The sequence below is a fragment of the Thamnophis elegans genome, chromosome 11, assembly GCF_009769535.1.
Source record: "Thamnophis elegans isolate rThaEle1 chromosome 11, rThaEle1.pri, whole genome shotgun sequence".
NCBI lineage: Eukaryota > Metazoa > Chordata > Lepidosauria > Squamata > Colubridae > Thamnophis > Thamnophis elegans.
In genome coordinates, this window is record NC_045551.1 from 19,810,891 (window position 1) to 19,836,392 (window position 25,502).

Below are 25,502 nucleotides of genomic sequence, written 5' to 3' on the forward strand. Positions count from 1 at the left end.
GACAATATAAAGCAGGGTCTGAGTCCCCCCCAGGCAATTCCATTAGGATAAAGTGGTTAGAAACCCCTCCTCTCAGTTTGATGTTGAATGAGCCAGTCCACAGGTGTGAAGATGTTGTGGAAACTGTCGTCCTGAGAAAGAGATAAGGAGCCTGTCAGGGTTTCAGAAAACACCCCCAATGAAATAAAACTCTGAGGCTTGTGTTTCCTCAAAGTTCCACTTTATTAGAGATGTCATGTTGGCACATCTGTGAAAACCCGAATCTGAAAGCCTCTAGGTTTTCGCACCCAGTTGTAAGTTCAAGATCCTGCCCCAACACCCACAAGTTCATCACATGGTCCAATCCTTCATTGCCATGAAGATAGATTCCTCCTATCCACATCTGGCCAGGTGCAGAGACAAAAACAACCTTGACTTTCTAAGAAGAATGTTATTATTGCTACATACTACCCAACTCCATATATTCTCCCCTCCTATTTTCCCACACTAGAAAGTGTGGCAGGCCTGAAATCCAAACCAAAAGAAAAGATGGCTTGCAGGTCTCACAGGATCGTTCCCATGTGCTTTTTCTATGAGGCTTCCAAACAGAGAGAAAACAAATGGCTCCCCCCCCTTGTACATCCCCCCAAGGTAAATCAAAGCACAGAGTAGAATAGGTAACAAGGTAAAAGTTATAAACTAGGTAATTACAGGATACATAGGAAAACAGGATGAGAGCAGTAAGTGAGTAAAAGAATCCGGTGTCCCCTCCCCACTTGAATGACAGTATCACATTAGGGATCTGACATGCTGCCCCCTTCAAAAAAATGAGGGGATTACCTGTAAAAGAGAAAAGAAAGATGAACATCATAGAGCAGCGATGGTAAATCTTTTTTGCTTGTTGCCATAAGTGGGGGGAGCGCAGGGGGGTCATGTGTGGGTGTGATGCACCCATAATACAATGCGTGACCCCTCCCAGTGCGCATGCACACACTACAGGCATTCCCCCCACATTTTTTGCATGCTTTTTTTCTCCATCCCCAGGCTAGGAGCCTGGGGGGGTGAAAAGAGCCTCCCCTGCCCCCCCGGAAGCCCTCCGAAGGCTTCAGGGACCTTCAGGAGGCTTCCCTGAAGCCTCCGGAGCAGTCAAAGCGACCCTCTGAGCAAACCAGAATCCATTCCCGAACTTTCGGTTTGCCCATAGGGCTGTTTTTTTTGCGCTCCGGAGGCTTCAGGGAAGCTCATGAAGCCTCTGGAGGGCCTCTGGGAGAGTGGGGGAGGGTCTTTTTGCCCTCCCCAGGCTCCTATAAAGCTCTCCCCAGGCTCCTATAAAGCCTCTGGAGCCTGGGGAGGGCGAAAAATGGCTTTTAAAAAGGGTGAACTCAGCTGGCCAGCATGCACATGCACGCTGGACAGCTGACAGGGCAGCGCCTCGCGTGCCCTGACAAATGGCTCCGCGTGCCACTTGTTGCACGTGTGCCATAGGTTCGCCATCACTGTCATAGAGAGTTAGTTTGGTTTGTTAGGATAGTTCAAGTCAAACTTTTTCAGCAATGCAGAGGGCCTAACATGTTTCTTAGCTACTCGCTCATTTTGTGAGGGAAGTAAATGTCTCCAGTATTCAATTGAACCCTGGTGGGTGCGGGAGTCAAGGATCTCTTTGATTTCAAAGTGTTGTTCCCTTTCAACCATAATGGGGGTCAGAGGAGCATTTGCTTGGGCCTTGAAGGAGATGTGATTTTGGGTTTCAATAGGCTGCAGTGAAAAACTGGGTGGTGCTGTCTAAGTGCCTTGGGGAGTAGTAATTCTACTGTTACTGAGTTGAGATTCTAGTGATTGGGAAAGGCCCTATGAAGTTGGGTCCCAATTTCTTTAAGGGTTGTAAGAATTGTAGGAATTTTGTGGACAGGTAAACCTTATCACCTATTTTAAATGGGTTTGGTTCTGTCCTTCTTTTATCAGCTTGGGCTTTAAAAGCAGATCTAGTCTCATTCAGGGCTAGTCTCATTACTGGCCAGTTGTTTTGTAGTTCTTATATCCACTCCTTAAGTGAGGGTATGGTTGGTTCCTCTACTGGTAATTCTGACATTGGGATGAAGTCCTGGCCAGTGGCAACTCAAAATGGGATGAACCCAGTGCTAGAGTGCACAAAGTTATTATAGGCAATGTCTGCAAAAGGCAGGATGTCAGTCCAGTTATCTTGCTGATAGTTAATAAAGCATCTTAAATATTGTTCTAGAACCAAATTCAGTCTTTCTATCAATCCATTAGTCTAAGGGTGATGACTAGAACTTAGGGCCTGGCCAGTTCCAAGAAGGTCCAAAAAGGCCTTCCAAAACTTTCAAGTAAATTGGACCCCCCATCAGATATTGTCCTTTCTGGGGTTCCATGTAGTCAATAGATATGCTGCAGGAACAGTTTGGGGAGTGCCTTAGCAGTGGAGATTTTTTGGCAGGAAACGAAGTGGGCCTGATTGGAGAAAAGGTCTGTTACGACCCAAATAATAGTATTTATTTATTTATTTATTTATTTATTTATTTATTTATTTATTTGTTAAAACTTGTATGCCGCCCACTCTCGGAAGACTCAGGGCGGCTTACAAATAAGAAGGGGGGGGATATAAAAAATATAAAACAACAATTAAAAATTCAGGAATATTCATAACTTAGGGTGGGGCTGGATAATTCAACAGCCCCAGGCCTGCCGGAACAGCCAGGTCTTGGTCGCTTTGCAGAAGGCTGGAAGGGTAGTAAGGGTCCAGATCTCAATGGGGAGATCGTTCCATTGGGCCGGAGCAGCTACAGAGAAGGGCCTCCCCCAGGAGGTGGCCAGCCGACATTGGCCGGCAGATGGAATCCGGAGGAGGCCTAGTCTGTGCAATCTAATAGGTCTTTGGGAGGTGATTGGCAGGAAGCGGTCTCTCAGGTAGCCAGGTCCGATACCATGTAGGGCTGTATTCCCCCCACTTTCAGGTAACTCCATAATAAAATCCATAGAGATCTCTCTCCAGGGTGCTGAAGGCTCAGCTACTGTCTGTAAAAGACCAGGGTTTTTCCCTTGTCTCCTATTTGCTGCTGCACAGATAGGGCAACTGGCAACATAGCTTTCAATGTCTTTCTTAAGAGATGGCCACCAGAATTGCCTTTTCACGAAGCCGAAGTAACCAGCCAGTTTGGAGTTGTGGCATGTTTTCATGAGAAGAATTCTCTGACTAGTTGGGACATATAATTTTCCTCCCACCCAAGCTAAGTCATCTTTAATTAAACAGGTGTTTTTATGGGCTAGGAACTAGTCACCAGTTTGTAGGGCTTTTTTAAATGCCGGAGTGGTAGCATTGTCCATTAATGGTATTGTTTAGCTTGCACCCTGGTCATCACTTTGGCTGCCAGCTGAGAGGCTGGGAGCAGGGGTTTGATCACTTCAGGTTTCCCGCTATTAAACCGAGGTTTTCTTGATAGTGTGTCTGCTAAAATATTTTTCCCCATGGAAGTATTTTAGGTTGAAATTGAACCATTTGAAGTATTGAGCTCAGCGAACTTGTTTTCAGGAGAGTTTCCATGGGGTTTTAAGGACCTTTAGGTTTTTATGATTTTTATGATTTCCAGACTTTGAAAAAGATTTTATTTTCCTCTAGGAAATGCCTCCAAGTAAGGAGAGCCCACCGTACTGCAAAAGCCTTCATCTCCCAGATAGCCCATCTCTGTTCAGTGTTGATTAATTTTTTAGATGTGTATACACAGGGCTGCAATTGGCCCTGCTTGTTTTCTTGGAGTAGGATGGCTTGACTGTTACGTCACTGGCGTCTGCCTATATGATGAACGGCTGTTCTGGATCTGGGTGTTCTAGGACTGGTTTGGCTGAGAACAATTGTTTCAGTCTATTGATTCCATGGTCCAGTTTATGGACTGCTTTGGTTTCGGTTTGTCATCTTCCTCCTTGTTTTCAGTAGGTTAGTGATTGGGAGCGCAATTTGTGCAAATGCTGGGATAAATTGCCAGTAAAAATTTGCAAACCTCAGGAAGCTTTGTAGTTATTTGCAGGTGCGGGGGGGGGGGAGCTCATTCAATCACTGCTTGCACTTTCCCTGGGTCCATTCCCATGCCTTTCTTCTTTCTTCTCTCAGAATAACACCGGGGTGGCAATTTTTGGTCATAGATTTGATGAAACCTCTCACCAGGTTTTTATCTATGAAGGCTCTCAATTCCTCAAGTTCCCTGGGGGACATGCTATACATGAAATTTGGAAAAGGATTGGATTGTCTTGGGATTTGATATCAAAGAGAAGAATTAAGAAGGACTTGTGGTAAAACAAAAAATTTAAAAGTGTATTAAATTTGATCATGGAGGGTGGGATGTTTGAGGAGCTGTTGGAAATGCTAAAAAGTGCATGAGCAACATTAAAAGGTAATGAAGAGGTAGAAAAGGAACCAGAAAAATGGTTGAAAGTGGAGACAGGAGGGAAACAGACAAGCAATGTAAATGAACAAGAAATTAACAAGGTAGAAATGGAAAATAAAACTCAATGGGGTAAAGGCACATAGAGAGCAGAGAGGAAAAAAGGGAAATGACATCCGAAAAAGAAATTAGCCAAAAATAAAGAGAGAAATAATGGGAGATGGGAAAGAGAAATTTGGGGGAGAGATACTCTAAAAATATTTTGAAAACTGAGAGGGAAAATACAGAAGAAAAGATATAAGACACATAAAAAGAAGAAAAAGTAATATGGCTAAAATTGGAAATAATGGAGATATAAATATAAACTGAACTATATTTTTTGATGGGAATGTTAAAGGGGGAATTTGGATAACACTGTTCACAATTTTTTTTATTATGTAATAAAAATAAATAAATAAAGAGCCGAGGTGGCGCAGTGGTTAAATGCAGCACTGCAGGCTACTGCTAGATCAGCAGTTCAGCGGTTCAAATCTCACGGGCTCAGGGTTGACTCAGCCTTCCATCCTTCCGAGGTGGGTAAAATGAGGACCCAGATTGTTGGGGGCAATATGCTGACTCTCTGTAAACCGCTTAGAGAGGGCTGAAAGCCCTATGAAGCGGTATATAAGTCTACTGCTATTGCTATTGCTATTTAAAAAGAGAAAAGAGAATCTAGAAATAGGAGACCAACAGAATGATATGTGCTAGCAGAAAGAAATATTGTAAACAAGGTTAAAATATGTTTTAACTAGAAAACGTGGGAATTTTATTAAGGACCTTAATGCTGTTAAATAATTGTGTTATGCTGATTATATAAAACTTGAAATTTGAAATTTGAAGATGCATATTGTCATGGAAATAGATGGAAAAGAATTGATAAATTGTTTATCTTCAAGGAGAAGGAAGAATTATATTGTTTGTATTTGTTAAAAATTAGAAACTGGAAAATATGAGAGGAAAAGTAATATGGCTAAAATTGGAAATAATGGAGATATAAATATAAACTGAACTATATTTTTTGATGGGAATGTTAAAGGGGGAATTCGGATAACACTGTTCACAATTTTTTTTATTATGTAATAAAAATAAATAAATAAACATTTTACAAAAAAAAAAAAGAAATCTTAAAGTCCCTGCTTCCAGTTCACTCTGGGGTTCCACTTCCTCAACCATGTGAGTCCTAGAACTAGTGGCCATTCCATTCTGGGTGCTACAATGAAAGTGAGTCTTTCATCATGAGTCCTCATTGATATGTCCAGAGGTTCTGCGGCAAAAAGGGCCAGTCCCCCTCCCCCCGGAACTGACCCATATAACTGGTAGAACTCAATGGGTTTTTTTAGCTTCCGCAAATGTATACCCAATTTCCCCACCAGGTTGAGCTAATCAAACACCAGGTGTACCCTGAGTGCAAGAGGGCTGAGATTTTCACTCTTTCCCCCTGACTGGGGACCAATAGTCTTAGGGGCAGGGTGAATGGCTCAATTGGTTTGCTTACCAGCGGTTGTTTTCAGGATCGCTCTCGGACGGGCCCAATTTCTCCTCAGTTGATGCCGAGTTCCTTCCCCCAATTTTGTGAGGGGGTAAAACTCCATGGCCTCTCCACTTCTCAGTGTGGTGTCTTTTCTTTGAAGGGGGTTTGTTTTAGTGGGCTTTCCTCCAGACAGGCATTCTGGCTTTCAGACGGGAGTTTTTGAATGACACTCAGCTGCATGGTGCTCCTCCTTCCCACATTTGAAGCAGGCCCACATTTGATCTTGGTGCCAGAGCAGTTTGCAGATTGAATGGTTATTCCTTCCCCCGGGATGGGGATCTCTTCCAGGCTCTTCCCCCTTGGTACTGGTTTCTGGCCATGTCAATCTCCCCTTCTTCAGCCAGGATATACTAGTCATGCAGGCGGTCTTCATTCAGGCCATCTTTGAACCACCTCACTAGGATATCTTCAAACTGAGAGAAAACAGATGGCCCTCCTCACTTGTACATTCCCCCAAGGTAAATCAAAGCACAGGGCAGAATAGGTAACAGGGTAAAAGTTATAAACTAGGGAATTACAGGATAAATAGGAATACAAGATAAGGGTAATAAGTGAGTAAAAGAATCCAGAGTCACCTCCCTACTTGAATGGCAGTATCACGATAGGGATCTGACAAAAATGTCTTTGAAAAATATTTATCAAACATGCTTTCTTGCTAAATAGGAGAAATTGACTATAACACCCTGTTCCTGATGTAATGTCTCCTGGGTAGTGAGTCATTAGTAATAATAAATTTGATTGCAGACTGTTGTGATCATTGGTTTTGAAAAAATATGGCAGAAAATATATAATGTGCCATATTGCATATGCTTTTATGGGATTTTTGGCAGTAATATGGAAACAATTTGTCAATACCTCCCAGTCTATCTTAAACCACAGAGATTTCCCAGTAATCTCATACCCAAGATTTGACCACATCCAAGCCTGCTTACTTTTGGATGTTCAGCAAGGGTCAGTGAAATACTTGCTGGCAGCTGCTATTGAACAGTTTATATATACAATTAGCATTAATATTCACTTTTTAAAGGGTGGGGTTTCAGTTGTGCAGCCACAGCTGTAATTTTGAGATTGTTGATCCTCACCAGATGTCTACGTCAAAATGATTTTATTTGAATTTATTGGCCACCCCTTAGACTTATTTTCCAATGGAAAGTGGATTTTTTCAATAAAGGAAAATTATACACAATTGTAGTCTGCATACATGTAATTACTTCAATGCTTATATATGTACATATGTATATGTATGTGCCTGTATATGTGTGTGTGTATGTATAGATTACATTTAACTAATTTGCTTCCAAATTCTAGGGCCGCCAACAATTCCCCTAAAATTATTGTCTGAACTCAATCACAATCAAAAGATAAATTAAAATGCACATATATGTCTGGTTGGACCTGCCACTAAAAACATGCATGAACATATAATTTGTCTGGAACATGTTATTCAACCAACTTACTTCCGGATCTACCATTTTCAACCTAGGAGTCTAGGAATAAATGAGCCATTTAAAAAATAATATGCCCTTTCTGGAATTGGTGGCTAGAACTACCAAAAAAGACATACAGATGGGGAAAAATGTGTTCTCACTCACACATATGTTTATTCTTTGCAAATTGTAGTGTTGTATTATTTCAGTAGAATTTGAAATCAAAATGATTGTCTTTTTATGCTATAACTTTGAGGGCTGTATAAGCAGGAAATTTTATTAGACCTGTTTTTTCTATCACTTTACTCCATTTTTAAAAGAGGAATAGTTTCAATTTTAATATAATTCTGGGGAAGGTGAGATGGGGTGGATGCCTCCAGCAGAACTCTCCTGGCCAAAAATGGGCCATGTGGAGACCCTGCAAGGCCCGTTTTTGGCCTCCCTGATGTCCAGCAGCAATCTGCCAGGCAAAAATGGGCCACACAGTGGCCACACAGAGGCCACGCAGCAGGGGTGGGTTGCTCTTGGTTTTAACGGTTCGGTAGAACAGGTTTCTCAAATCTACCGTACATTTTAGAAGCCATTCCACCAGTGGGACAGTACCAGAATGCTTGCCCTAGCCCCCTTGCTCTCTCCCCTCAGGGTCCATCAGGCGCCTGGGGCGGAACCACTTAATCGGCTCCGCCTCCCTGCAGTGTGGGGGGTAGTGTCCTGAAGTCAAGCCACAGCAAGGAGTGATCTGACCATGACAAGGGCGAGATCTCTATTATTACATCCTTTTATGTAAAAAATACTAAATTAAAAATAAATTTATATTGTGGCATTTCATTACATCATCCTAAAACCATCCAGTAACATTATATCTTTATATTATATTCTACATACATACATACATACATACATACATACATACATATGTATTTAGTGTCACAACCCCTGGTATGCCCAAATATGGAAGGAAGCCACCTTTATTTATTTATCAGCACAAATACATATATATATATGTGTGTGTGTGTGTGTGTGTGTGTGTGTATGTGTATGTGTATGTGTATGTATATGTATATGTACATATATACATGTACATATATATACATACTTACATACATACATTATTATAATTGTTAATCATTTATTTGACTAAAACTATTACAATCTGCTGTCAATATCACCAATTTTCTTATCTCTTTGTTTATCTTTTTCTTCAATTTTTTGAACTCTGTCTTCATATTTCATCATCGTTTGGTAAATATTCTCCAATTTTTCATCTATTTTTTCTGTTCTTTGTTCAATATTCTCCACTCTCTTTTCAATGCTCTCTGTTCTTACTTGTATTTTTTGAATTTCTTGCATAATCATTTGCAATGTTACTTCATTTTCTTTTTCATGTTGCACAATTCCTCCAGATAGTAAACACTGGCACTATAGCATCCAAAGCTTTTTTATTAACTTCCAAGCAAGTTCATTGCAATCTTTCAAGTCAAGGCTTTCTTTTCACTCCAATCCAGCTACTGATAGAGGAGCACCTGTATAAACAATCTGTGCTCTTCCCGCTATCATTTTCAGTAAACAAGCTCAAAAACATTGAAATGTAGATTAAATGTTCAAAGCAAAAAAGAAAAAAACAGTGTTTCCAAGCCTCCAAGCCTCTAACTGGCAGTGTTACTTCTTTTTCTCTGCTTTTACTCCCCTCTTTATTTTCCAAACTTAAGGAGAAAAAGAAAAGTTATTGGAAAAAGAGTGTTGAAAAAAGAAAAAGTAATGAAGTCTTAACCAATAAGTATTAAAAAATAGAAGAAAAAAAACAGTCCCGTTTAAAAAGTAAAATGCATTTGTAAAAATTCCATCCATGAAAAAAAATAAAGAAAAATAACACACTAAGTTTGACTTGGGCTTAATCTTGTCACTTAACTTCTTCTGTCTTCAATTTTAACTTTACTTTTGATCTTTTTTTGGTGTTCTCTTCTCTAATAATAACATTTATCTCACCAATTTGACACACTTCCTCTCCCACTTTCCTTTCATCCTGGAGCTGTCCCAACTTTCAGCAGATTCAATGGCTGCTTCTCTGTGGCCGGAAAAAAGAGCTTCTCCTGGATCTACCAGGGACTTTGCAATGTACCTGGGATCGGCAGAATGTGCCCTTCTCTATCACTGTCTCTATGGGACGGTTTAGGCCCAAAAGGACCATCCAGTGGCAGAGATATCGATGGCGATCCTGGAGCCCCAAGATCGCACACTGCATCGTCGTGACGTCAGCTCTGCCTCCTGGAAAAAAAAAATATTGAAGCCATTGCTTGGGAAATATAATTGACCCAATATTTTCAACTTGGCGAATTCTGATTGCAGTTTCCAATGGTTAGATGCAAATACTGTTTTATCTAGTGTTTGATCATCTTTCCCCAAGCTGTTGCTCTCAAAACTATATGTGGGAATAATTCTGAGAAGGCAGATTTATTGGCAAGACTTTTAGAATTGGTTTGCCATTGCCTATTCCAAAGTTGAAAGATATGTTTATATGGTTGCATTCTTATCATAGTTGATACTACTCTTACTCTTGATGTCATTTGTAACAATTATGATTTGTAAAAATTATAGTAATGTCTCAGATATAAAAGAAACTTCAGTATTGAACAACTTTTGAAAATTCCTAAACTACCAGAGAATGTTCTCTCATGAAAGGCGGAGCTGACATCGTGATGACACGGCATGTGATCTTGGAGCTCCAAAATCACTGTCGATATCTCTGCCGCTGAAGGGTCCTTTTGGACCTAAACCATCCAGTAGAGATGGTGATAGCGAAGGGCACATCCTGCTGATCTCAGGGACATCGCAAAGTCCCTGATTGATCCAGAAGAAGCTCTTTTTTCCAGCAACAGAGAAGCAGACATTGAAGCTGCTGAAGTTGGGACAGCTCCAGAAGAGCGGGAGTGAAAGTATGTCGAATTGGTGAGATAAATTTTATTATTAGAGAAGAGATCACCCAAAAACCTAAAAGTTAAATTAAAATTGAAGACAGAAGAAAACAAGCGACAAGATTAAACCAGTATTAAACTTAGTGCGTTTTCTTTTTTTTATTTTTTATTTTTATGGATGGAATTTTTACAAAAGTTTCCTACTTTTTAAATTGGATTGGTTAATTTTTCTTCTTCTATTTTTCATTCATTTTTTCATATTTATGGATTAAGAATTTTTTTTACAACGCTTGATCAGATTGTTTTTTTTTAAGAACTTTTCTCCTTAAGTTTGGAATACAAAGAGGGATGTAAAAGCAGGAGGAAAAAGAAGTAACACTGTCACTTAGAGGCTGGAGATTTGGAACATTGTTTTACTCTTTTCTCTTTGAACATTCTCAAGGCTTTTGAGTTTGTTTATTGAAAGTGATAGTGGGAACAGCACGGGTTGTTTATACAGGTGCTCTTTTGGAGTACTATCAGTAGCTGGACTGGATTGAAGAGAAAGCCTTGACTTGAAAGATTATAATGAACTTGCTTGGAATTTAACAAAAAAGCCTTGGATGTTATAGTGGCAGTTTATAAGTTGGAAGAATGGCATAACATGAAAAAGAAACATTAATATTGCAAATGATTGTTAGAAATTCAAAAAATACTACAGAACAAAATAGATGGAAAAATTGAGGATACTTATCAAACAATGATGGAATTTGAGGACAGTTCTAAAAACTGAAGAAAAAGATAAACAAAGAGATAAGAAAATTGTTGGTATTGGCAGTAAACTGAGTGTGGTTGGAAATGGCAAGAGTGGAATATGGAAAGGGGAGATCGACGGATTGGAACTCTATCTCATACCTCAAAATATAGAAAAAGAAAAGGGAGAAAATTTGACAGAAGTAATGAGAGAAATTTTGGCAGAAGCATCGGTGATAACTAAAGGCATCAACTGATGGAAGGAACAGATGGAGGGTTTCGAGTCTTTACAAGATATACAATGAGCAACAAGTTGCTAAGAGAAGTCCATATAAGACTTACCTAGAAAACAACCAGAATACTAATACTACAAATGGCAAGAGATATAAGATTGCACTACTATTGGAAGGACACAGGATGATGTAATGAAAGATCATAATAAAAATTAAGTTAAATTCAGTTAAATTTAGTGTATTATGTATAAAATGCAGTGATAATAGTTATAGTCAAATAAATGAGTAACAATAATAATAATGCATATATATATATATATATATATATATATATATATATATATATACACACACACACACACACACACACAGTAGATTGATAATATGAAATTTTATACAAATTGTAAGTGAGGACTATGGAGAAGATGTTTAAAAGCCTTGTTATTAAATATAAACAATTTTTATATAGAATATGGTATAAAGATGTAATATTATTTGATGATTTTAGGAGGAAGTAATGAAATGCCATAATATAGATTTACTTTAAATTTAGAATATTTAATAGAAAAGGATGTAGTAACAATTATAGTCAAATGAATGTTTAATAATTATAATAATTGTTTACATATACAGTATATTGCATTGATGATATGAGAATTTGTGTAAATTGCAAGCATGGACTATTGTGAGGAAGCACAAAGCTTTGCAACCAATCGACATACTGTATGTAACTGGAGGATGATTTTTATGTATTGTGTGTGTCTATGTCTGTTTGTTTTATGTTTGTTTAAAAATAAAATAAAAATTTTATTTAAAAAAAAGAATGTTCTTTCTGCCTTATTTAATCCTAATCTTCTGGGACTTTTGCATTTGCTACATAACAATTGAATACAATTTTTTTTAAAAAAACAGCATGTCTTTAAAACAGAAACACATACAAAAGCAGAAAAACAAAGTACATGCCTGCTTTTAAAATAAATTTTAATTCTAAATCATTGTGTTATACTGTAAATTCTGAATTAATATTTCCAGAAAATTATATTTTCAGGATCTCCAATAAAACTTATTTAGCAGAACCTCGAAATAAAATCTGCATAATTAACTGCAATTTTGGAACTGGACATTTAAGGAAATTCCCACTGTGGTGTTTATTAGCACAAATAATAATCTCATCCCCACAAAAAGGAGAAGACATCTTTAATAGTAAAGCACTTCACTTTCATTAAGTACAGCTTCTAAATGGCTTAATAAACAAACATCATTATTTGTAAAAGCTTGATGAAGCTGAACAGGAATATTTATTAATCAGATTTCAAAGTACTCCACCCAAGTAGTTTTGCCAACTGTGACTCATTTAGTTTGTCCCATAAAATTCAGGGGAAACCAATTCCATTTCTACTAAAATAGCCTCATCTTATCTATCTGTAAAGCCATTCTCTGCTTCCATTTCTTGTTATATCAAAACACATTACAAAGACAGAGTTAATAATTTGGCCTTTAAGGTATATCAAATAGTTGTACTGAAATATATTGGGAGATTTGGTCTGTGAATATATTTTTGGTAAGTATATAATTGGTAATCTTCAAAAGTAACAAATATTTACATGAATATTTGTACTGAATGTTTGATTTGTATTGAAAATAACATGGATTTGTTGGATTAGTTCCCAAAGAGTGTGCGTAGATTTCAGTGAGACATTGACTCATCCTAAGGAATGTATCAGCTCTGCTGCCTTGTATGTCACTATGTAGAATTAGCTGGTTACCATAGTGACCGGGATCAACATACTGTATGCACATTTTCAAATCAGAACATTTGACTGGTATAAATACTTTCATTCACTATTTGAAGCTTCACAGTATAACTTGTTTTTACTTTTTTTTCCAGGACATGATCCAGTGGTGGGATTCAAATAATTTAACAACCAGTTCTCTGCCCTAATGACCATTTTATGTATTTAAAAATGATATACCAAAAGGGTTAGGGCCTGAATGTTAGGGCTGCGAGGTGGCCTGAATTGTTGAGGACTCAGAAAGTCCTCAACGTACGACCTAGTGCCTAGCAACTAGCCAGGCCACGCCCTGATTGGCTAAGGCACGGCTTGGCTAAGTGTGGGCCACTAGGGGCGCGCTTATTGGCTTTCCCTGCTTGACAACTCCATATAAATAGCTGTCAAGCAGGGAAGGTGCTGAATCCCCTGTAAATAGTTCTGACCGTGAACAAAGAGTTCTTCCGTTCTCAGTCCTGGCTCCTACCTCATCCTTCCCGCCGATCCTCTAAATGAATGTCAAGAGAGCCAGGGGCGGAGGCAAGCAGAGGCTGCCTCCTTTTTATTCCTGCCCTAGATGGGAAAATCTGGTGGGCCAGTGGCAGGGGTGGGTTCCGGCTTCTTCTACTGCCGTTTCACTCAGGGATGTGCTTTGGGCGCACGCATGCTTTGCAGAAGCAAAAAGCAAGATGGCTGTGCCTATGGCACTGTCAATAGAACCAGTTCAGGGATGTGGCCAACTGAGTTACTATCTACTAGGCAGAACTATTCCGAACTGGTAGGAACCCACCTCTGTTGGGTGCGATTGGGGTCTAGCTGGAGCCTCAACCATCAGCTTCTCTCTCTCTCTCCTTCACCCCAAAGCAGCCTCTGGAGGTGGCCTGCACTGTCTCACGGCTTTGTCGGCTTTCTCTTCCTTTGCGGAAAAGCAGGAAAGCTGGGCAACCTGAGACAACTCATTCTGGGAGCTGACTCAGATTTCACTCGGTGGGGGAGGAAGGCTTTGGAAACTGCCTTTTCATTTACATACATCATCAATATTATAATTCATCCCTTTATTTTTCAAACAAATTATTTGTATTTACCATGATTAGTTTCCTTGAATGCCAATGGGAAGGCACAGTATGAATTCTGTGCTTAAGCTGCGGAAATACAGACACTTGCACCCTCAAAGCTCAGAACATTTCCTTGCTCAGGGCGCACCACTGCTTTACTGGTGCGTACAACTTTGCGGTTCTGCTAAACTCTTCAGCTGCAGTGGGATGTAGTTCCCATCACTTTCAGGAAGCCTGGGTGATAGAAACCTTAGGCCAGGCTCCTTGCAGGTGAAGCAATGTGGCTCTCCCAGGGTCAGGATGGCCATTATGGGAGACGTGGCCCATCCCCGTCCTCCAGCTCTGCCACATATGTGGGATGATCCTCCCGCAATGGCCAACCTGACCCTGGGCTAGCCACATTGTTTCAGCTGTGAGGAGCCTGGCCTAAGGTTTCCACTGTCCAGGCTTCCTGAAGGTGATGGGAATTACAGCTCCTGCCATTCTTTTTTTTATTAAAAGTTTTTTTATTTTTATTTTTCAAAACAGACACAACACAAAAAATCCTCTTTCTTTACATACTGTAGAAAGTGTATCAGTTGGTTACAAAAAAATTTCGTGCGTTTCTTTCACAGTCACCCATGATTCAGATTAATTCTAGTATTTTAAATCAAATATATTTGTACATATTACCATCATCCTACCCCATTCTCGTTTGACTATAATTGTTTAAACATCATCATAAAACATACCAAAACTTAAGACATAACCACATACTGGCATCTCGTTTGCTAGTTCTAGTATCCCAATAACACTATTCCTTATGGCCTATTCTAGCTAAACATGAATAACATTTAGTAACAAAGGTTTCTAATCTTCCTTTCCAAATCATTGTTAACAATTTACATCCAATTTCCCCATGTTGTACCCATACCTATATGTTCTGACCCCCACTTGCACGGCTCGTTAACAAACGCAGGCAGACAAACTTAAAAGGACTTCTGTCTTTATCAGTTTTCAGTTCAAACTGGCTTCGAGCCCAGAAAATAACAGAAATACAGTCTTTGACCAGATAAGGTAATGAAAACAAATCTTTCTTACGGCAACTCAATTTGAACAAAACGAAAGCAAAACATTTCTTCCAAGAGTTTCTCCGAATCAGAGTTACAGACATACAGAGCACTTATCCAAGTGAATCTTACATAAACCACGACTGATAATCAAACAATGTTGTACAAACCAAGACACGCACGAAGGAACGACGTTGACTCCAGCAACTGGGGCGTGGCAGCATCCGTCCTTTTATCTCCAAACTTGCCTCAAACCCGCCCCCAGCTGCATAATGAATCTTGCTCCTGAAAAAGCTCTCAGCAGAACTGCTGAATCACCACACTGAATTTTGTATCCTGAAAAATCTCTCAGCATAACTGATGAGTCACAACACCTATATATACATTGTTATCATTATCGCTCCTTTATTTGACTATACCCATTATCATAATTTAGTTCTTTTTTATAAATCTTTATATATAACCAAACCATTTCTCAATCTTCCTTTCATAGGTACCATTCAATATTCATATCCAATTACTACTTGTTATACCAATACATATCTATACATTATTATCATTTAACCATATCTATTGTCACTAAATTTCACTAAGTCCAACTAGTTTTAAATTAAACACTTTCATCTATCAGTCAGTGTTCTGACCCCCCTCTTCAACACCAAAGCACGCCGAGACAAAGATACTTCAAGGATTTATTAACACACAGACTAGACCTTGGCAACAATCCAGCACAGATTAGATGTTGGCAGCAATCCAGAACAGACTAACCTTGGCAGAAATCCAGCCTGCCAAGCTAGCCATGATAGCTTCTCCAGCTCTAGTAAATATGTTGATTCCTGCGACGAGCGTGTGGAAAGTCATTACTTTTATAGTCTTGAGAGGAGCCTAATTACCACCAACTGAGTTCAATTATCTCCTGTAACTGTGTAACTGTTCTTTACGCCTATTAGCCCTCTGTTGCCGGGCATCCTTATCTCCTCCCCACTGCTCCAAGGCTCAGGCACCTCCTGGTGGCCAACCAGCCTCTCTGTGCCCTGCTCAGAATCAGAACCCTGTCCAGGGTCCTCCACATCCTCCAGAGCCGACTCATAGGGCCCCTCGCTATCGGAGTCTGGTGGCATCTCCAACGGCTCCTGCTGGGCCACAACAAGCCTGTATCTTTCCAGTAGCAAAACAGTCTCATGTCTTCTGCCATTTGTGGCATCAGTCCTCTAATCGTGTCCTTAATCAAGTTTGTATGGACTCTTCTTTGCAACTCATTGTTTATTGATTCTCTCATGTAATTTCGATGCCCTTCTTCTTTTTCTTTAATCAGCTTGTCTTTAATTGTCAGTGTTGTTATCGATAGTGTTACTAATAAAATTTCTCCCTTTAAGTCCATAAGTTCTTTTATTTTTTCTTCTTCTGTGTCTTGCCATTTAGGGTAGGGTTCCCATCCATCTAGTTCCCCTTTCCATATTCGCCCTTTTCCTTTTCCAGACAGAAAACCATTCACCATAGATGTCAGCAGATTTGATTTCTTTGTAATCGTTTTTCTCTTTAGTGCTTGAGACTCTACCCTCTATTTTTCCCATTTGATAAGCATCTCCATCCTTTTCATCATATTTTTCTGTTAGGTACTCTAATTTTTCAAACATTTTCTCAAATGTATTTGATAATTTCTCTATTGCAAACATTATCTCTTGCAAGCTGACAGTTTCTCTCTGTTGTTGGAAATAAGCCATTGTTTCCAGCTGTTAAAACACTGCTACTCTGACTTGGAAGATTTTTACAAGGTTACACCTAGGTTCACCATGAGATCTCTGGTTAAGGATATACTTCAAAGGAACATTTGTATAAACAAATGGTGCTTTACTTCTTATCACTTTCTATAAACAAACTGTGAGACTTTAAAGTTCCAGACCAGGATAATCAGTAGTAAAAGTATAAGTTTTCAATACTCAAGTTTCCAGTCTTCGAGTAGCAGTGTTATCTCTCCCTTTGTTGTTACAATTGTTGCAATTCTCTTTGTTCTTTTTGTATCTTTTAATATTCCAAGTTAAAAAAAGTCAAATTCTTACATGAAATAGAGAAGAAAGAATAAAAGACACATGTAGTGATGAATAAGGAGAAGTTTAGTCCGAAGGTTGTGAAAATAGTAGTAAAAATTATAGAAGAAGAAAACTTGATCCATTCATTTCAAACAGTTTGCATAAATTCCATCCATGAAAATAATGTTTAAAAATTAAGAAAACACACTGACCAAAACCATCCAAAGCTTAATTCTGCTGTTTATTTCTTTTATTCTTAGATTAAAATTAGCTTTAAGTTTTTTATAGGCAGGCTCTTTTAAAAAGGATAAAAATTCCTCACCAGCTGTAAACACTTTCTCTTCCATTTCCTTCCATTTTGGAGCCGTCCCTACTTCGTCAGCCTGGGGGCTGAGATTTTAACACCAGCTGAGAGACCTTCTCCTGCATCAATCAAGGACTTTGCGATGTCCCTGTGATCAGCAGAACGTTGTCTTCCTGTTCACCGTCTCTATGGGACGGTTTAGGTCCGATTGGACCACCCAGCGATAAAAGTATTGGCAGCGATCTTGGAGCATCGAGATCGGGCGACCATTTCATAGCGACGTAGGCTTCTCCTCCAGGCGCTCCTGCCATTCTGAGAAAGTCTCATTGATCCAAGGGTGGGTTCCTGCCAGTTCTAACCTCTTCTATAGAAGAGGTTCCACAAATCTACCGTGCTGTTTAGAACCAGTTCCAGCTCCCTCCCCCCACCCATCTGCACCATGCTTGCCCCATCCGCTGCTCACTGATTGGCTGGCTCACCAATCACCCCACCCATCTCTAAGTGTCCTATCTAAACCTTAAAGTCTTAAAGCTGTCAAGTTTGAACATCCCTGGGGCTTTTTTTTAAAGGGTTTGGGGTGCAAGGGTCTTGTAACTTGACAGCTTTAAGACTTGCACACTTCAATGCCAAAGTTCCTGAGTCAACATGACTGGAGGAGGAATTCTGGGAGTTGAAGTTCACAAGTCTTAAAGCTGTTGAGTTTGAACACCCCTGGGGCTTTTTATCTAAAGGGTTAGGGGTGCAAGGGTCTTGTAACTTGACAGCTTTAAGACTTGCGTGCTTCAAGTGGCAGAGTTTCTGAGCTAACATTTTGGTTGCTAAGCAAGAGCGTTGTTAAGTGAGTTTCACCACATTTTACAAGTTGGCCACACCCACCCAGTCACATAGCTACCAAGCCACTCCCACCCATTCACATGGCCAGCAAGCCACTCCCACAAAGCAGGCCACAACTACAGAAGAGGTTCTAAAAATTTTTGAAACCCACCACTGCATTGATCCCTGACACATTGCCTGCAATTCTCGTTACAGGGACAGGTTGCGCATTGCTTCTAAACACATGCTTTCCACGATCTTCCAGGGCTTGATTCTGCAAAGGCAATTTGTTCTGGGAGGGAAGCAGGGAAGACGCTTCTGTTGGGAAAGAGGAGGCTGCTTTCCCTATTTCTTCTCCCTGCTTCTCCTCCTTCCCTCACACTGGCCACTTCGTTTCCCATTTCTCCATTGCAGCACAGCACCACAGAGCTTGCCCATCCACCACCACCCAGATGCCCTTGCTTCCAAGCATTTCTTGGCTAACCCAATTTCCAGCTCTGTCATGTTTCTCCATCACATTTCTCACCATTGTATGCAGGAAAACAAAAGTTTGTGGAACTTTTTCACGAGAAATTGGAATTGATTGATTGAACTTTTCTTTAGTCACAAAAACCTTGTTTCCCTGCACACAATTGCAAGAAATTTGACAGAGAGATGTGACGGAGCTGGAAATCAGGAAATGCTTGGGGGAAGTGAAGGCATCTAGGCACCAGGCGCTGAAATGGGCCAGTCTCTCTCCAGCAACTGTCCAGGCTGACTGGAGGGAAGGCTGGCATCTATTGGCATTTAACTGCGGTGGCATTGCAGCTCTGGCAGGAAGGGGCAGTTGGCATGGTTGCTGCAGGCAGGACGCTTGCTCGCTTCAGCACCCTCCATGACCCTCTGGTGCTCTGCTGGGCTTAGGCCGTGGGCTGCTGCCTTATGTGCGGGACCCACCCTGCCCCCGTTGCCTGTAAAGTAAGACATTCCCCCCAAAATAAGACTTAATCGGTCTTTTCAAAAGACCTGGTCTTATTTTCGGGGAAACATGTTAGTTTTCGTCTGAGTGAAGTGATTGAAGGCACTGTGTCTCCATTTCTGTTGCTCTTCTCTTGGACTTTTAGGGAGGGTTTTTCCCCCCCACTTGGAGGGAAATTGAACGAAAACCAGACATGTTCCAGAAAACACAGATTTATCATAATCGATTTACCAAACTCAACAAAAATTAGATATTGGTTCTGCCAATGCAAACCTGCTGAATCCTACCACTGACATGACCTCTATAGTAAACACTTGAGACTACAGATAATTTTCAGTTTATGATCCAAGGGGAACCAGAATTTCTATTGTTAAGGAAGGTGGTTGTTAAGTGAGTTACAACTAACTTTACCACTTTTGCCACAGTTAAGTTAATCATTGCAGTTGTTAAGTGAATCACATGGTCACTAAGCAAATCCAGGTTCTCCTATTGAGTCTGCTTCATGGAAGCTGGCTGGAAAGATCACAAATGGCAATCATGTGAGCCAGGAATGCTGCAACCACTGTAAATATATATTGGTTGCCAAGAACCTGAATTTTGATCATGAGAATGCTGCAATAGGCAAGGACTGGCCATAAATCATTTTTTCAATGCCGTTGTAACATCAAATGGTTGCTAAACAAATGGCTGCAAGTTGAAGACTATCTCTAATCCTGAAGACATAGCCGCATGTCCCTCTAACAAAGCATGAATATGTCCCAGTAATTATTTTTAATGGTATCTGTTCTAGACATTGACTTCAGCCCATTCCAAGACAACACCTGAGGCAGCTTAAAGGGATATTTACCTGTTCTAATTTTAAAATAATACATTCTCTCTTCTGGATGGAACATAATGGGTAATGAAGCTACCAACCCCCATAGACAGAGTGATGTTTCTCAACCTTAGCAATTTTAAGACTTCAATTCCCAGAATTCTTCAGGCAGTTAGAATCAAAGTCCATACATCTTAAAGTTGCCAAGCTTTAGAAACATTTCTATAGATTATGGCTGCTTATAGAGGATCGCTGTATCTTAGATGGATGTATACATTATATTTAACCATACTGATAGAAAAATAACTATCTGTGAAATTGAACCAATATTTTCTATTATTTTTAATGTTGCAGTTTCATTGACATTACTAATTATTTAAACTCCCTATTCTTGGCAACAATACAAGATGATTTGCCACCAATTCCTGCTTTTCATTTTGGATTTATAAATGAATTGAGCTACAAAAAAGCATTTGGGGAAAAAATGAAGCCAAATTAAGTAATTTAAAACTACTCTAGACCATGTGTTCCAATATATTATACTATGGAGAAAAATCCACAGTGAGTAAAAAATGGAGCAGTTGATCTAATAGTATTTTCCATTCTGTGGTAGCAGATACATGATTTATTGCTTATTAAAATGCACTTTGGGAGATTATGAATATTTCCTCACTAGCAGTGAAAACCATCTTATTTTTAGGACAATAGAAAAAGCAATCACCATGATGATGGTTGGTCCCATCACTGGCTTTTTTTGTCTGCTTTCCAGTATGGAAATCAGTCGGACAAGATTGGGTAATCAGCTCCAGAGGACAACACAAGGCCAGTGTTGTGGAAACAGAGTGATGCTGCAAATAATAAATACTCCACACCTCATTTTTCCCACTCAGCTTTCACATACATCCAATAGTATTGTAGAAACTTAGCACCCACCCTCTCCTAGAAGAATGAAATATTTTGGGAAATATTTAAAAAGGCAGAATATTATATTTCCCTGGATGATAAAAGAAGAAACATGTTTAAAGACAGAAAGCAGCTCCCTGCCCCCAGCAATATTTGGTACGCATTAAGAAAGACTGGGGCAGCCTATCTACAAAACAAAAGACCTCCAGCTCCAGGGTGATGGGATTAAGACATGACCCTCCAGGACATAATAGGATTAACCCACCTAGCAGCAGAGCTCACCACATGGCACAATCTCCTAAGGACATCACATCAGCAATCAAACATGACCACTACAGGACCCCATGGGAGCATGACAATAGCCAATAGAATACCTGTTGTTGCACAGGAACAGGAAGTTCAAGTGCAAAGTCCAAGAGAAGGTATAAAATTCCCTGCTCTCAACTCCATGTGTTCAGCTGCACCAGAACCACAAACATGTACTTCTGTTTATCAATAAATGGACCCTCTTTCCAATCAGCCTCCAGCCTCCATTTTGTCTCTAGTACCTTTCTCCTGACTTGGAACTGAACCAAATGAATATTTCTCCAAAGAGTATATTTTCTCCATTTTCTGTTTAGGCATTACACTAGAAATCTGGAGATTATGAATTCTAGTTCTCTCTTAGGCACAAAGCCAGCTAGGTGACCTTAGGCAGTCACTTTTCTCTGCCCTAGAAAGGAGACAGTGCCAAACCGTGTCTGAAAAATCTTGCCAAGAAAACTGCAAGAAAACTTGTCACGGCAGTCTCAAAAAATTGGGCATGATTAAACAGAAGAAATATATAGTAGAGGTGACAAATAGATTTAAGGAATTAGATCTGATAGACAGAGTGCCTGAAGAACTATGGACAGACGTTCGCAACATTATACAAGAAGTAGCAACTAAAACCATCCCAAAGAAAAAGAAATACAAAAAAAACAAAATGGCTGTCTGAGGAAGCTTTGCAAATAGCTGAAGAAAGAAGGGAAACAAAAGGCAAGGAAGAAAGAGAAAGATACACCCAATTGAATGCAGAATTCCAGAGAATAGTTAGAAGAGATGTTGTCAGCCCTGCAGTTATATCCCTTTTAGGATCTTTGGCCTGCCACACTCTCTCTTACTTCATTATGCTGTTTCATTAGTGTAGTAGTTGGGACGGGGGAATAGAAAGGAGTAGAATTGTGGAATATGTTGTTGTCATTCTTTCTAGAAGCCCAAGGTCATCTTTTGTCTCCGCACCTCTGCACCTGACCAGAACCAGCTGGATGGAGATGCCAGCATGGGCGAAGAAATTTGGACCATGTGATGGATTTATGGGTGTGGGGAAAAGATCATGAACTTTCAACTGGGTGGAATCCCAGGAAGTTTCAGGTTTGGGATTCCACAGATGTACCAAGATGTCTGACTTATTAAATTGGAACTTTAAGGATAGTTTTGTCTTGGACTCTGAATTAATTCTGCATGATACTTGGAACGCTGACAGATGTCTTCTTAAATGAACAGTACAAAGAAATAGAATAAAACAAGAGAATAGAGAGGACCAGAGATCTCTTCAAGAAAATTGGAGATATGTGTTGTGATCCGCTGGTGGCCTGCAAAGCTAGCAGCAGAGTTAGACAGCAAGGAGGTTGGGGAGGAACAAGGGCCAGTCCTGGAGTCTGGGGAAAGCTCAGAAGAGGGCTCTGCATCAGAGGCAGAGAGGGGGCAAGGAACATCTGGGAGTTATGTGCTGCCTCTGGAGCCTCCAGAGTCAGACAGCAATGAGGCAGAGGAACAGGCTCCCCCTGTTCGCAGTGCATGCATGTGCAGAGCTGCCAGAAGACAAGAGCAGTTAATACAGAAGGGATGACTTGTGAGTAAGGCTTGGAGGTGATTGGCCCCTCCCATAGGATATAAAGGAGGAGCAAAGGCACATGAGCCTTTGCAGGAAGCAATTTGGTTCATGCTGGTCAGTTTACCTTCTGAACTCTGTTTGGACTCTTTGTTTCATGTGGCCTTGCAAAGTTAATTGCTAATTAAATCTTTGGCAGTGTTTTCAAATAAGATAAAGGTGGATGCTTATCAGCCTTATTCCAAAGGACTTTGGCAGCCTCCTGTAGAACTCTTTCCAACTATTTGGGACTCATTATCAGCTGTGAATGAATATAATTCACAGCCTTTGAAATAAAAAAGGGGTTTTGGACCTAATCATGTGCTTTTTATTGTATCAGGAAGCCTAGGTCAGAACAATATGAAGGGAATGTTTCATGCAAAGGTGGGCATGATAAAGGATCAAAATGGCAGGGACCTAACAGAGACAGAAGAGATTAAGAAGAGGTGGAAAAATTACACAGAAGAACTATACGAGAACAAGCTTAACATTCCTGATAACCACAATGGGGTGGTCATTGACCTTGAGCCAGACATACTAGAATTTGAAGTCAAATGGGCCTTAGAAAATCTGAGCAATAATGAAGCTAGTGGAGGTGACAGTATTCCAGCTGAGCTATTCAAAGTCTTAAAAAATTAGGAGTAAATTTGGAAAACTCAACAGTGGCCACAGGATTGGAAAAGATCAGTTTACATTCCAATTCCAAAGAAGAGCAATGCCAAAGAATGTTCAAACTACCGCACCATTGCACTCATTTCACATGCTAATAAAGTTATGCTCAAAATCTACAAGCTAGGCTCCAGCAATATGTGGATCAAGAACTACCAGAAATAGAGGGAGGATTTTGAAGAGACAGAAAAACTAGAGATCAAATTGCCAACATACACTAGATTATGGAGAAAGCTAGGGAATTCCAGAAAAACTCAACATTAAGAAAACTAAGGTCATGGCCTCTGGCCCTCTCAATTCCTGGCAAATGGGGAAGAAATGGAAATAGTGACAGGTTTTATTTTCCTGAGCTCCAAAAACACCGTAGATGGGGATTGCAGCTAAGAAATTAAAAGATGCTTGCTCCTGGGGAGGAAAGCTATGGCAAATATAAACAGCATACGAAAAAGTAGAGATATCACCTTGCCAACAAAAGTGCATATAGTCAAGGCTACGTTTTTCCAGTTGCAATATATGGCTGTGAAATTTGGACCATAAGAAAGGCTGAGTGCCAAAGAATTAAGGTCTTTGAACTATGGTGCTGGAGAAGACTCCTGTGAGACCCTTGCACTGCAAGGTGATCAAACCAGTTAGTCCTTTTGACAACAACACATTCTGCTCCTTACTATTCCTCCCAATTCCTCACTAATGAAAGAGCATAGTAAAGAAAGAAAGAGAGTGTGTGGCAGGCCAAAGATCCTAAAAGGAATATGACTGCAGGCCTGACAGGCGGCCTCTCCTCAGAAGAAAAATGTTTCCTGAAAAGAGAATAACATAAAAGTTAACATAACAAAATTAACCACCTCTTCCCCCGCCCTGGTTGACCCTTTGGCTTATTGGGAAACTTCTCATGGAATTGTTTTACTAACCTATCTGCTTTTAAATCCCAGCTTTTCACCCAAATAGCTTCGGACAAAGGCTACTCCTTCCAATGCACTAAATACTGTAAATGACCCCTATACAGCCTGGAATCTAAGATTTTTTTCACCTCATAATGTGTTTCTACCACTACAGGGGGAGGGGAGCTTGGGTGAAAGGTCTTATGCTGGACCCAATTATTGGTTTCAACAAGCTACAATGAAATACTGGGTAAATCTTCCCTAGAATTTTGGGTAGACTGAGTTGAATTGTAATTGGGTTAATTATCTTCACTATTGGGAATGGACCTAGAAATTTTGGGCCCAATTCCTTAGTAGGCATTCTTAATCTTATGCATTTGGTAGATACAAAAACTTTGTCCCCCACATGAAAGGGGAGTTGGAGTGAGCGATGTTTATCAGCTTGCTTCTTGTAGGCTTCTGCCACATCTGCACATAGAGCTTTCTTCATATTTTCCCACCCTTTCTTTAGCGTGTCCATCCATTCATTCAGAGACATGGGGGAGAGAGGTTCTCTAGGCAGCTCAGGCATGGGAACGAATTCCATGCCACTGGTAATCTGGAAAGGAGTTAATCCAGTGCTGCTGTGGACTGCTTTGTTGTACGCCACTTCGGCAAAGGGTAGCAAGTCCGACCAGTTGTCTTGCTGCTAGTCCACGTAACACCAGATGTATTGTTCCACCATCGCATTGGCCCTCTGTGCTGCACCATTCGTGCAGGGATGAAACGCTGAGCTGAGTCCTTGTGTGGACCCAATGGATCTCAGGAACTCTCTCCAGAACATGGCAGTGAACTGAACTCCGCGATCTGAAATGATCCTTTTGGGCACCCCATGCAGGCGATATATGTGTTTCACAAACATTTTCACTAATTTCTTTGCAGACAGCAACTCTGAGCAAGCGATGAAATGCACCTGCTTGGAAAACAAATCAATAACTGTCCAAATTACTCTATTCCCGCTGCTGTCTGGAGGTTGATGATAAAGTCCATTGAGATCTCCTCCCATGGTCGGCTAGGGCTGGTCACTCGTTGTAGTAGTCCAGGGGGCTTCCCCAGCTGTGTTTTCATCGTTGTGCAAGTAGC